Source organism: Giraffa tippelskirchi, chromosome 2 (assembly GCF_054371585.1).
Source record: "Giraffa tippelskirchi isolate mGirTip1 chromosome 2, T2T-mGirTip1v1.2.pri, whole genome shotgun sequence".
Taxonomy (NCBI): domain Eukaryota; kingdom Metazoa; phylum Chordata; class Mammalia; order Artiodactyla; family Giraffidae; genus Giraffa; species Giraffa tippelskirchi.
The window spans coordinates 139,498,306-139,510,920 of NC_137276.1; the positions used below are offsets into that span (position 1 = coordinate 139,498,306).

General features: G+C 41.6%; 1 protein-coding gene and 1 long non-coding RNA gene across 3 annotated transcripts in view; one reads left to right on the plus strand and one right to left on the minus strand.

Moving 5' to 3' along the window:
• The window catches only part of SLC7A14 (solute carrier family 7 member 14), a 106,024-nt gene that overhangs the window by 86,916 nt on the left and 6,493 nt on the right, over positions 1–12,615 (minus strand). The gene's annotated exons all lie outside the window — the stretch shown is intronic.
• The window catches only part of LOC145538589 (uncharacterized), a 169,451-nt gene that overhangs the window by 1,047 nt on the left and 155,789 nt on the right, over positions 1–12,615 (plus strand). For both annotated transcript variants that reach the window (XR_014077064.1, XR_014077063.1), the window contains exon 2: positions 5,196–5,292. This is a non-coding gene — a long non-coding RNA (uncharacterized LOC145538589). The remainder of the gene's footprint in view (positions 1–5,195; positions 5,293–12,615) is intronic.

Consider the following 12,615-nt stretch of genomic DNA (forward strand, 5'->3'; position numbering starts at 1 on the left):
TTGCACCATATATCATCCTCTTTTCTAGCAACATCCCTTTTTTTTTTTTTTAAGTCAATACAATTTTTACTGTCATGATGCCTTTCTAAGCAGAAATGAGGCTCCCTCACATCTCGCCTCCACCTTCCTTTCTCCGTCTCTCACCTGTGTACATCCAGCCCCTCAATGTAGATTTGTACCCAGAGGGCTCCTGCCATACCAAAGGGACACTCACATCAGTACAGCAAACATTGGTTCCTAATGCTTATGTGTAAAGCAAACCTTTGTAAACAGGATATCTTATTTTCAATTTAAATAACGCATGTTCTCACTTTGGTTTTGATCTGCATTCAGTCACCGTTGGTTTAGTCTATCTCTCCATCAAGTTCAGTCTCTGCAGACTATAAACATACACTATTTAGGAATCCTGGTGATTCCTTTTATTAAATGAAGACTGCTTGCTGGTAAATAACCCCAGCCCTCCCTGCCATTAACACGTTCCTGTAATGGGTTTTCACATAAGAGGTATGTGTGGGTTGTAATGTTGATTTTTTACCCTGTTTAATTTTTGAGTCACTATCCCCTTTAAACACATGCATTTAAAAAATCGAGCACAGCTTCTGTCTCCAATGTTGTCAGTGCCGTGGAATGGAATGCTGGTGGAATAAACAGTGCTGAATGTTACCTAGGCCCTGACCAGTGGGGTAATCACAGTCATATAAATTATAGGTTCTCTTTGGAGAAAAGAATGATTTTCTGAGTCATTTCCAGAGCCTCTGAAGTGGCACTTCCTGTTGTTAGAGATCTGTAGTGCTAAGGTAAGATTTTAGCTGTTGGCTCCTGTGGCAGAGACATGCAGGGACTAGAAAGCTCACTCCCAGGTGCTGGGTTGGAAGAAATGATTGGATCCCAAACTTGCATTTCACAGACAAGAAAGTGTGACCTAAAGGATGTACCCAGGGTCACACTGCTGGTCCCTGGACCCAGAAGGTCTGCCTCCAGTTCACTGGCTTTGGTTTTATTTTACCAAGTTTAAGTTTCAGCAGCTTATCTTTTTGCAGAAGTAATCATCTCTAGTCTCTGAAGTCGGACAGATCTGTGTTAGAGTTATGGTCTTTCTGAGCCTGGTTTCTTTATCTAAAGTATTAGTCTGCTCAGTTGTGTCTGACTCGCTGGGAACCCATGGACTATATCCCGCCAGACTTCTCTGTCCATGGGATTCTCCAGGCAAGAATACTAGAGTTAATTGCCATTCCCTTCTCCAGGGGATCTCTCCGACCCAGGGATCAAACCCGGGTCTCCTGCATTGCAGGCAGATTCTTTACCATCTGAGTCACCAGAGAAGAGCTTTTCTTTTTCTAAAAAAATGGGCATAAAAATGCACACCTTATTAGGATTGTTGTGCTAATTCATGTTAATATATATGAAGTGCATGGTATGTACTAGATTAAAATACAGATATTATTGTTATTGCTCTAGGAGATGGGGCTGGATCAACTGCTCCCTCTAATTTTAATAATAATTTACATTCTCTATAATACTTTTTTGGCAACTAAGTCTTTCCTCATCTCTCCAGCTTTGGGCTCCATGTACATCCACATAGGCCTCTCTTGGGTATTAAGTGTTTTATTTTTAAAGTATTTCTAGCTGCCCAATAACCTGGTTCTCATCGCAGAATCCTGGATTGTTAGGAGGAAATCTCTAGCCTCCTTGGGCTGTGAGCACTGGAAGAAATAGATTCTCACTTCCTATGCTGACCTATTTCTCTTTCTTTAGAGGTGATGAAGTTGTACTTAGAATATTAACCAGGCTGGTGTAGGAAGTGAGACACCAAGTGGGGGGTTGAAAACCTTGGGCTGGGGTTGGGGGTGGGGTGGGGCAGTAAAATAGGGGAGACCCTAGCTGAGCTCAGCTTCAACTGAGATGAGCAAGATAAGTATTTGATAGTTCTAAAATGGAATAGTAGCACAGGAGACTAAAAGACAAGTGACTAATTCAGGGTTCAGTCATTTCCTTGGGAGTGAGGCCTCCATGGCCCTGCTCTCTGGTTAGATTTGAGCAGGCCACGGTTAAACAGATGCAGTTGCATTCAAGAGGCTGGGCTCTGTGTGTACGTGTGCACATGCGTATTAATTATTGTCAAGTTAAACTACAGCAAGACAGTATAAACAACCTCCTTCATTATTAGTTTTCCTAGGGAAAAGTGGGTAACAGTAATCATCTTGCTTGACCTATAGGCAGTGAGGGAGAGTTGCCTAGAACATCTGGAAGCCTGCAGCTTGGTGGAGAAAGCAGTGATTAAAAAACAAAAGTCAGAAGGGAGGTTGAGTTCAACTTCCTCTTCCTGCTGGTACAGGACTGCGGATCATCAGCAGAATGATGTGGAAAAGAGCTGGCCGACTAGTCCCTTGTCCTGTCAATAAACAGATGATCTCAGTGTCTTCTCTTATGGAAACAGCCCCCTCCCTGCTACCACCAGAAAATGGAAAAAAAAAAAAAAAAGGAATGGGGGGAAAAATACTGTATCTGAAAAATAATGGAAAAATACAAGAAGTGGAGTGGTGGGGAATAAAGGGAGGAAATCAAACCCTCAGGAGCTTCGGCATTTTGCACAGTGTCCACCCTGGAATTGAACTGAATTGAATGTGGCCCATGAAATGCATCTTTAAATTAATAACGCACTGCTGATTTTATAAATTCTCACGCTGGAAAGAACCATGGCAATCATCCACAGTAGCCTTTCTGTTAGAAGGTTGAGGCATCTCAGGCCCAGAAAAGCAAAGAAATCTGTGCGAGGAGAGGCACACGCTGCTAGAGAGGCTGGTCCCAAACCCCCACCCCTGCTTCGCTTCCCCATGGTACCTCCTTAGCACCATCTTGGTTCCAGGCAGGCAAAGCTCATCTGGTTTACCTCTCTCTGCACTCCAGCCCATCCCCACCAACCCTTTCACCATGAGTGGAGAGGGGTTCCAGTCAGCTGACAGAAAGTGGGGGGGAGGGCGTGGGTCAGGGGTGAAGTCAAGGAGAAGGGCGCTCTTGAGCCCTAGTCCTGGGACCTGTGCTCGTCTCCAGATCCAGGTGACATGATTCAACACCAGTCAAGAAATAACAATGGCCCCTGATTCTACAGCTATGAAATGCTCTTTCTTTGGAATGTTTTTCACAGTTTAATCTCCTGACTTGACTTTTCTGTTCCCGCCTTCTCTCTGTCTCCCTCAGCTATCCCACTCACTGTGGCCAGAACCTTCTGTTACTCATCTGGTCACGACTTTCCCCACACTAAAACCTTTGGTGGCTCCCACTGCTTGTGGCTTAAAGCTTAATCCCCTTAGCTCAGCATTCAAGGTCCAGGAGAGATGAGTTTTACTAATCTTATAGCCATTGAGCTTGTAATGAAACACTTCTCCAAAAGACTGCAAGCAGCTGAGCAGCAAATAAATTCCAGTGAGGACCACCTTATAGTTCATTAAAAAACAAACAAAAAAAGCCAACACTGAGAACTTTGCTTTGATATTTGAAGCTACGTTAAAATGGATCACCTTGAATGACATGACACAGTCAAGTCATAAATCACATTTTAACATTCCATTTACAACTCTTATTATCCTACTTTTTGACTAGAAACTGGCCCTGCAAACAAGTTAAGCTGTGAGACTAGGCTGGCAAATTTCCTTCATTTTCTAACGGCAGTGCTTCCCCCTTGATTTTTTGATTCTGTGTTTGTTTTGCTTTTATGCTAAGAAAGGCTTGATGTCCCTTGTCTTAACAGGAGAAAATTACTTTACAAGTCCAAATAGTTTCCTGTGTATAAATTAGGCTTCTAGGCTTGGTGAATTTGCAATCATTAGTTAATGGCTTCATGATGATGCCTTTTGCCAAGTGACTTTGGAAAACTGGGGACAAATTGGATGATTCAGAACTGAAGAAAGAGCCATCTGCTTATTTATGTGTGCGATGTCTCTTACTCTCAAGCCTGGGACACGGTAAAGTCTTTGATTGAGGGGAAGGAAACGCATCTCACTTCTCACCGGCCAGCAAACGCCTCTGCACCTCCCACTCCAACTCTTCCTTTCTAGGGAAAGTACTTTAGGAAGAATGCCATCTCTTCCCCCTCCTTTTTGTGGGTTGACTTCTGCTGAAGCTCCAGTACTTGGACCACCTGATGTGAAGATCATCAGAAAAGACCCTGATGCTGGGAAGGATCGAGGGCAGGAGGAGAAAAGGGGCAGCAGAGGATGAGATGGTTGGATGGCATCACTGACTCAGTGGATATGAGTTTGAGCAAACTCTGGGAGATAGTGAAGGACAGGGAAGCCTGAAGTGCTACAGTCAATGGGGTGGCAAAGAGTCAGACACGGCTTAGCAACTGAACAACAAGTTTTCTTTTTTACTCTCTCATTCAGCATTTTCTTAATATTCTCTAGCTCATCAGCAAGATTAAACTTAAGAATTGTCTTAAACTGAACAAAAGGCCTTACTTCCCTTCATTTCAAATCGCCCATTCTGTTTGCTTAATAAATATCTCTTTTGCCATCAGTTCTCCCATTACAGATTATTAGTCTTCCTGTACTATGTTCTTGCTTTGTGGTAATCACGTAATCTCAGCCTTCACTGACAGAAATGAGTTCCTTAGGCAAATGAAAAGACACTTTGAAGTTCTGTAATAATTTAACTCTAAAGATGTATTTTTCATCCCTTAGGACAGATTTGTCTTCAGAAACCATTCACAGGAACCTTGAGGATCCAGGCTATTGTTTTTCATAAGTAATAACTTGCATTACGTTGGTCAGTCAGGCCTGTAGTTTTATTTGACAGATACATGAGAAGAATTCAAACTGCTTTGCTGATTAAGAAACTAGCCCAAAACAATCTTGAATGCAGTCTTCCACACACCCTAGGCCATTGGCATTTAGTATTATCTTTATTTTAGCAACAATAATCTGAACAGGGGCTACCATTTTTGTTAACAGCTCTTGCTGCTGCTGCTGCTGCTGCTAAGTCGCTTCAGTCATGTCCGACTCTGTGCGACCCCATGGACGGCAGCTCTCAGGCTCCTCCATCCATGGGATTTTCCAGGCAAGAGTACTGGAGTGGGGTGCCATTGCCTTCTCTGTAACAGCTCTTAACCTGTGTTTTTTCCTATTGTCACTTCAGTTTTTAGTATATTTGTTGAATGACTGAATAACTAAAGAGCCACTATTATTTTTCTTTCTTAGATGGAGTGACTGAGGCCTAGAAAAGGTATGACTTTTTCAAGGTTCCACATCAAGTCTTTGGACCTCTGGGTCTATCTCCTTTGGTAAGGCCATGAAGGTAAGTGCACTTGCAAAGCCATTCTTGTCATCCATGTACTCATGTAAGATATATTAGGATCAGTCTGTCTCAGAGAGAATTTTAAAATTGTGAATGAGTTACACAAAAATAAACTCAAAATGGATTAAAGATCTAAATGTGAGACCAGAAACTACTAAACTCTTAGAGGAAAACAGAGGCAGAACACTCTCTGACATAAATCACAGCAAGATCTTCTATGACCCACCTCCCAGAGTAATGGAAAAAAAAAAAAACCAAACAACAAAAATAAACAAATGGGATCTAATTAAACTTAAAAGCTTTTGCACAATGAAGGAAACTATAAGCAAGGTGAAAAGACAGCTTTCAGAATGAGAGAGAATAGCAAACAAAACAACTGATAAAGAATTAATCTCCAAAATATATAAGCAGCTCATGCAGCTCAATACCAGAAAAATAAATGACCCAATGAAAAAGTGGGCCAAAGAACTAAACAGACATTTCTCCAAAGAAGACATGCCGATGGCTAACAAATACATGAAATTTTGCTCAACGTCACTCATTATCCAGTTCAGTTCAGTTCAGTCGCTCAGTCATGTCTTACTCTCTGTGACCCCATGAACCGCAGCACACCAGGCCTCCCTGTCCATCACCAACTCCCGGAGTCCACCCAAACCCATGTCTATTGAGTCGGTGATGCCATCCAACCGTCTCATCCTCTGTCGTCCCCTTCCCCTCCTGCCCTCAATCTTTCCCAGCATAAGGGTCTTTTCAAATGAGTCAGCTCTTTGCATCAGGTGGCCATAGTATTGGAGTTTCAGCTTCAACATCAGTCCTTCCAATGAACACCTAGGACTGGTCTCCTTTAGGATGGACTGGTTGGATCTCCTTGTAGTCTAAGGGACTCTCAAGAGTCTTCTCCAACACCACAGTTCAAAAGCATCAATTCTTTGGCGCTCAGCTTTCTTTATAGTCCAACTCTCACATCCATACATGACCACTGGAAAAACCATAGCCTTGACTAGATGGACCTTTGTTGGCAAAGTAATGTCTCTGCTTATTAATAGAGAAATGCAAATCAAAACCACAATGAGGTTTCATCTCTCACACTGGTCAGAATGGCTGCCATCAAAAAGTCTACGAACAGTAAATGCTGGAGAGGGTGTGGAGAAAGGGGAACCCTCTCATACTGTTGGTGGGAATGCAGACTGGTGTAGCCACTATGGAGAACAGAGTGGAGATTCCTTAAAAAACTGGAAATAGAACTGCCATATGACTCAGCAATTCCACTGCTGGGCATACACACCAAAGAAACCAGAATTGAAAGAGACACATGTACCCCAGTGTTCACTGTAGCACTGTTTACAATAGCTAGGACATAGAAGCAACCTAGATGTCCATCAAAACATGAATGGATAGGGAAGTTGTGGTACATATACACAATGGAATACTACTCAGCTATAAGAAAAGAATGCATTTGAATCAGTTCTAAAGAGGTAGATGAAACTGGAGCCTATTATACGGAGTGAAGTAAGTCAGAAAGAGAAATCCCAATACAGTATATTAACACATACATATGGAATTTAGAAAGACAATAACGATGACCGTATATGCAAGACAGCAAAAGAGATGCAAATGTAAAGAACAGACTTTTGGACTATGTGGGAGAAGACGAGGGTGGCATGATTTGAGAGAATAGCATTGAAACATGCATATTACCATATTTAAAATAGATGACCAGTGCAAGTTTGATGCGTGAAGCAGGGTACTCAAAGTTGGTGTTCTGGGACAACCCAGAGGGATGGGGTGGGGAGAAAGGCGGGAGGGGGGTTCAGGATCGGGGGACACATGTGCACCTGTGGCTAATTCATGTTGATGTATGGCAAAACCCATCACAATATTGTAAAGTAATTATCTTCTAATTAAAATAAATTAATTAATTAAGAAAATTGTGGATGAGCAGTATGAATGGGGAGGATTTTGGTGTCAGGTAGCACAGATCTGAATCTGGCTTTGAGACCTTGGGCACATCATTTAAATTTGATAAGTCTCATATGAAGAATTGGGATAAATATACCTACTCTTCGGATTAAATGAGTACATGTGAGCTGTTGTGACTATTATCAGAAGTATTATGATGTAGCTATGTAATTATCCCTGACTTTAGTAACTTGCCATATTGGAATTACGTGTGTAAAGAGATGGGATCACAAAGCCCAACTGACAGGTTCTCCCCAGATTCCTAGTATTACTGTGTTGGCACCGTAATATTTATTTACAACTGGTTTGGAATAGACTTGGGGGCAGAAAAGAAGAACACAGGCTAGTCACTAAGACAGTATTGAAATGGAGAATTCTTGTTTCTGCTTTGACAGTTAAGTTCTATGGTGGCATGTTTTAGTCGTCTATATTAGGAAGTTATTTCTGGCACAACAGTCTATACTCATTCAGATATTTTCTTCCTCTATGTTCTGATGCTGGAATAGAAAGTGTTCCGAAAGTCTGTGGGACTAGGAAAGAACTTAAGATGCATCTCAGACCGTCTGTTGCAGTTTATGCCTGCTTGGAACTAGAATAACTAGTCTACTCAAGGGGAGAACAAAAATAGTTAAATGATTGTTTGACCTCTGTCAAAGGTAACAATGGTGTCTGATTTTTTTTTAAAACCTTTTGAGAGTTGATTCCTTTGGCATTTTTGTGGATGAGTCATAGTCACCCCATGAATGTTTTCTGTGTTGAGAGTGACTAATGAATACAGTTTCAAATGTCAGGGTCCACACATGAAGATTACTGACAAGGATAAACCAGACCCGGTGCTCTCAGAGCGAGATCAGATCACGGCACCCTCTGAGAAGTGGAATAAATAGAATGTGCACAAAATACAAGAGATTTGCCCCTTAGAGAAATAACCCAACCACTAGGGTGGCTTATTCATGACTGGTGGTTAAACTGGGGCATCTATCAGAACTCCCTAAAGGAGACTAGAATGTAACTAAATATAAGACAGGCTATGAGTTAAGAAGTTATAACATGTATGAAATAATATCCTAACAGAAGATGAGGGATGCACAGAAGCTAAAGTCTACCTTCTACTGAAATAATTTTCCAAAGTTTCTCTAACACTAGGGAAAGGGGAAACAAGATCTTCCACTTGGAGGGCCCAATATTCCAGTAATCTGAAAGGTGTTCTTGGTGGAATTTGGAAGAATTCTCTAGTCCCTGTTTCAGGATGGATGGTAGATTTCCTGAGCCTGCTTCTCCAACTCCACTGATCCTGATCTTGTGCTCTCAAAGTCATCTTCGATCACTCGTTCGGTTTTCTTACTATCCTAATACCAGGATGGGAATGACCTGGGCAACACTCGCAAGCATCCTACATTGGAAGTGACTGTATTGGCATCTAGTTATCAGATCAGTCTCTTGGGATTTGGGGAGCATGGCTTGACTCTGCAGAGCTAGAAGACTTTTGATAGAACTGATAAAATCAAGTTTCTAAACCTAATAAGCTTGGTCATACGATGAAACAATCATGACTGTATGAAGCCCTGCCTGAGAAGCTGGTTCTTAGATTTCTTCACCAATTCTCTTTTCAGTGCAATTTTTACTGAAACACCACTTGATTTTGTTTTTAAATGATTCCTCAGAATGAATTTAAATAGAAAATGTTTCATTGATTTTCTAAAAAAAGAAAAACCCTATTATTGTAAGCCTTGTGTACGTTAAATTAAATGTACCATGCTGATCAATTCCCTGGAGAAGGAAATGGCAACCCACTCCAGTATTCTTGCCTGGAGAATCCCATGGATGGCAGCCTGGTGGGCTACAGTCCACTGGGTTGCAAAGAGTTGGACATGACTAAAGCAACTTAGCATGAACGCATGCTGATCAATTCAGGAAAAACACCTTGCTCCTAATGCAGACATGGTTTAGGAGTTGTCTTTTTTAACTTTCTTACTCTTTTAAGCCTACCCTTTTACCCAGTTATCTGCTTTCTGGGATTATGAAGCCAATGACCTGCCATTTACAGTGAATGCGGGGTGAACTTTGGTCCATTATCAAGTGATGGGAGCCATGGATCATGCCCTCTTTTTTGGGGGGCACAGTTTTCTGTGGTGATCTCTGCCTTGATGACATTGATTATATATATCCGCTGGACTAGAAAGTGTCCTCCATAACCAGCTTCTTAATATGATAGATGGATCAATACAGTGTGAGGGATAGTAAGTTGTGGATATTCTAAACAAGGTCCTGGAATAAGCATCAGAGCACAGTGCAGTCAGTCATTTCCATCCATCCTCATGGGGTTGGTCAATGAATGGGAGGTGTGTGGGGAGTGGGAAGATGCTCTGTTACGTACCCTTGGAAAGTCGCAGCTTGGTGTGGAGGGAAAAGCATGGAGGTGGGAGTCAGAGAATCTAGTCTATTTACAGTACTACTTTTAGCTGTGCAACCTTGAACTGGCAGCTTTGCCTCTCTGGCTTTCAGAGATAGAGTTTCATCTCTTGTAAACTGAGCGAATTGGTTTAGATGATCTGGATGTATATTGGATGAGAGGTGGAAGAAAGGTGGCCCGAGAATGAAAAGTAGGAAATAAGCAATTTCAGAATCTAAATATGCACAAACTAACTTGACTGTGAGGTGAAATTTAAGACCATAAGCCTGGATAAATTATTAGGAATGTGTAGATGGGTGAAAAATTTAACCCTGCTACAAAGAGAGCTGGTGCTTGGAGTCTGAAAATCCTCTCTCTGACATGCTCTGTGTGCAGGCAACTTCATCTTTCTGAAGTCTCCCTCGTCTGGAAAGTAGAGAGGCTGTGATCATTTATATGCAAACATGAACAGCATATTATTTACAGAATCACCGGAGATTAAGATGCCTTCTGTTCAGGCTGTGCCTCTATAATCTCTGGCAGTTTGAAACGAGGAGGCAGGGGAGGGTGTGTGAGGTGGGGGTAGAATGCCATGCCCATGTGTTGGGTATGCTGCTTATCTGTATTTCTAAGAAGAATGCTCTTGTATAGAAGTAGCCCAGGATCTGATCTCTCACCTGGCTGTTATGAAGGAACCATATCTTAATAGTGAGCAATGGAAAATTTGGAGCTTCATAAATACTTAATAATCACACTGTGTGTTACACTGGATTGTGCTCCAAGGATGAATAAAATTCCTGAAGGCAGTACAGAGCAGGGCAAAATGCTATAAACAAAGAGGATGGACTGGGCTCTAGTCTTTGTCCTGTCACTAATTTGCTGGCTGACCTTGGGCAAGTCACTTAACATCTCTGGGTTTTAATTACTTCATCTTTAAAACACAGGGAAGGGAGAAGGCTGGTTGGGGTGATTTCTGAGGTTTCTTGTAGCTGTGAGAATAGACTTCATGATTCTGATGTCTGCCATGAACCAGCCCTGAATTCAATAAAATTACCGGAATCCCAGTAATGCTTCTGAGCTGCTGTAGACTTCACATTGGCTGCATTGCATCCGGGGAAGGATACCAAAGTAAATTCTCTGTCTGTATCAATTGGGGAATTAGGAAGCTGGAACAGCATCTCACTTTGAGCATGATTTCTCAGTGCAGGGGGAGTGCTATTGGCATTTCAGGTGGGATTTCTTTTTTTCAATTGTGTAGGGTTGTCCTGCCTGGTGCAGGATATTTAGCATCCCTGATCCCAGTCTGCCAAAGCCAGTGATAATACCTCCCCTTACCCCCAGTGTTTGTAAGAATAAAAAATATATCCTTTAGTGAGATAGCACTTGAGGTTGGGAACTATTGATTTTAGAAGAAACCAGGAAGCCTCCCTTATTGTTAATAACCATTTTCTAGACATGCAAGCTTAGATCTAAAATCTTCTTAACCCTAAAGACTTTGATTTAGCTGTCAAGTCAAGTTCAGGACTGGATATCAGCAACCTGAGAGCTATTTTTGAAAAGAACTGAAAGGACAGAAAATCCATCCTTTCTTTAGTAAAGACTTTGTGGTTCACAAGGAGTATCTCATTGGCCCTCCTTGTGATATGAGGAGCAGATTTAGTACACGTTAAAATCCACAGTGAGGTAGATAGGTACTGTGATGTATTCTATTTGACTAATTTGGTAAGGTAAGGTTAGTGAGAAGAAAATAAATTCTACACATGATTTTGAAAATTTTAGTCTTATTTTTGATAGAAGCCCATCACTAGGAAATGACACTCTGGAAGCTCTCCTTCTCTGCCTTAAAAGCTGTCTAGATTGTCTCTCTGAGTAAAAAACCTGGAGGCAAAAGCCAGAAAACTCTACTGAACAGTGAAGATGTGGTAGGCTGACATTTGTAGCCTTAAAAGGTGATGGATCCTGCACCAATATTCATTCATTTCTGGCAGTACAGGCAGTGCATATATTCTAGGAAAAGCAGCATGGTGCAAAGCAACAACATTCAGTACTGAACCACTGAAACAATTGATCAATAGCATAGCTTACAAAAGGACAAGAGCCATCTTGCAGAAAGATAATACAGATCCCTATAATACTTCATCAGAACCAGAGACCTGAAGTTCTATTCACCTTGTGATTGCTATTCTAGACAGAAAATGTAGGTAAAGTGAAAATTTCCCAGAGAAGGGGCTTGTATGTTGTGGCCTAAAAATGATTCACATCAGTTTTCTGAGACACTAGTGGTTTTCAAAGAGGAAGTGTCAGACTTTCCTGGTGGCCCAGTGGTTAAGAATCTGCCTGCCAACATAGGGGACATGGGTTCTATCCCTGGTCTAGGAAGAGTCCACATGCCGCGAGGCAACTAACTCCGTGCACCACAACTACTGAACCCTGCACGCCCTAAAGCCCATGCTCCACAACGAGAGAAGCCACTGCAATGAGGAGTCTGAGTATTTCAACTATAGAGTAGCCCCCAACCTCCAATAGAGAAGGCCCATGTGTAGCAGTAAAGATCCAGCACAGCCATGAAGAAATAAGAATTGGGGCAAGTTATTTAAGTACTCTGGGATCCAGTTCTTCATCTGTAAAAAAGGGATAATAACATTACCAACATTTAGGGTCAGAGTAAGGGTATTAGCTATCATGATCATGATCATTATTAATGTTGCTGTTACTAGATGAAATACTAGCATGACATGCCAGAGATTCCAATAAATAATGATGTAAAAATAGGAATCCTCCATTTATTTTTGATTCTTTGGGCTCAGTGAGGCAGCATATTCAAGTCTTTAGCCTCATTTCATAGAACCATAGAATGTTACAGCTTGCGGGACCTGAAACACTATTTAATCCAAATTTCTTGGTTTAAAGATAAAGATAATGAAGGCGAGAGAAGTAAAATCCTTGTTCAAATTCTTGGTAACAAAGATTCT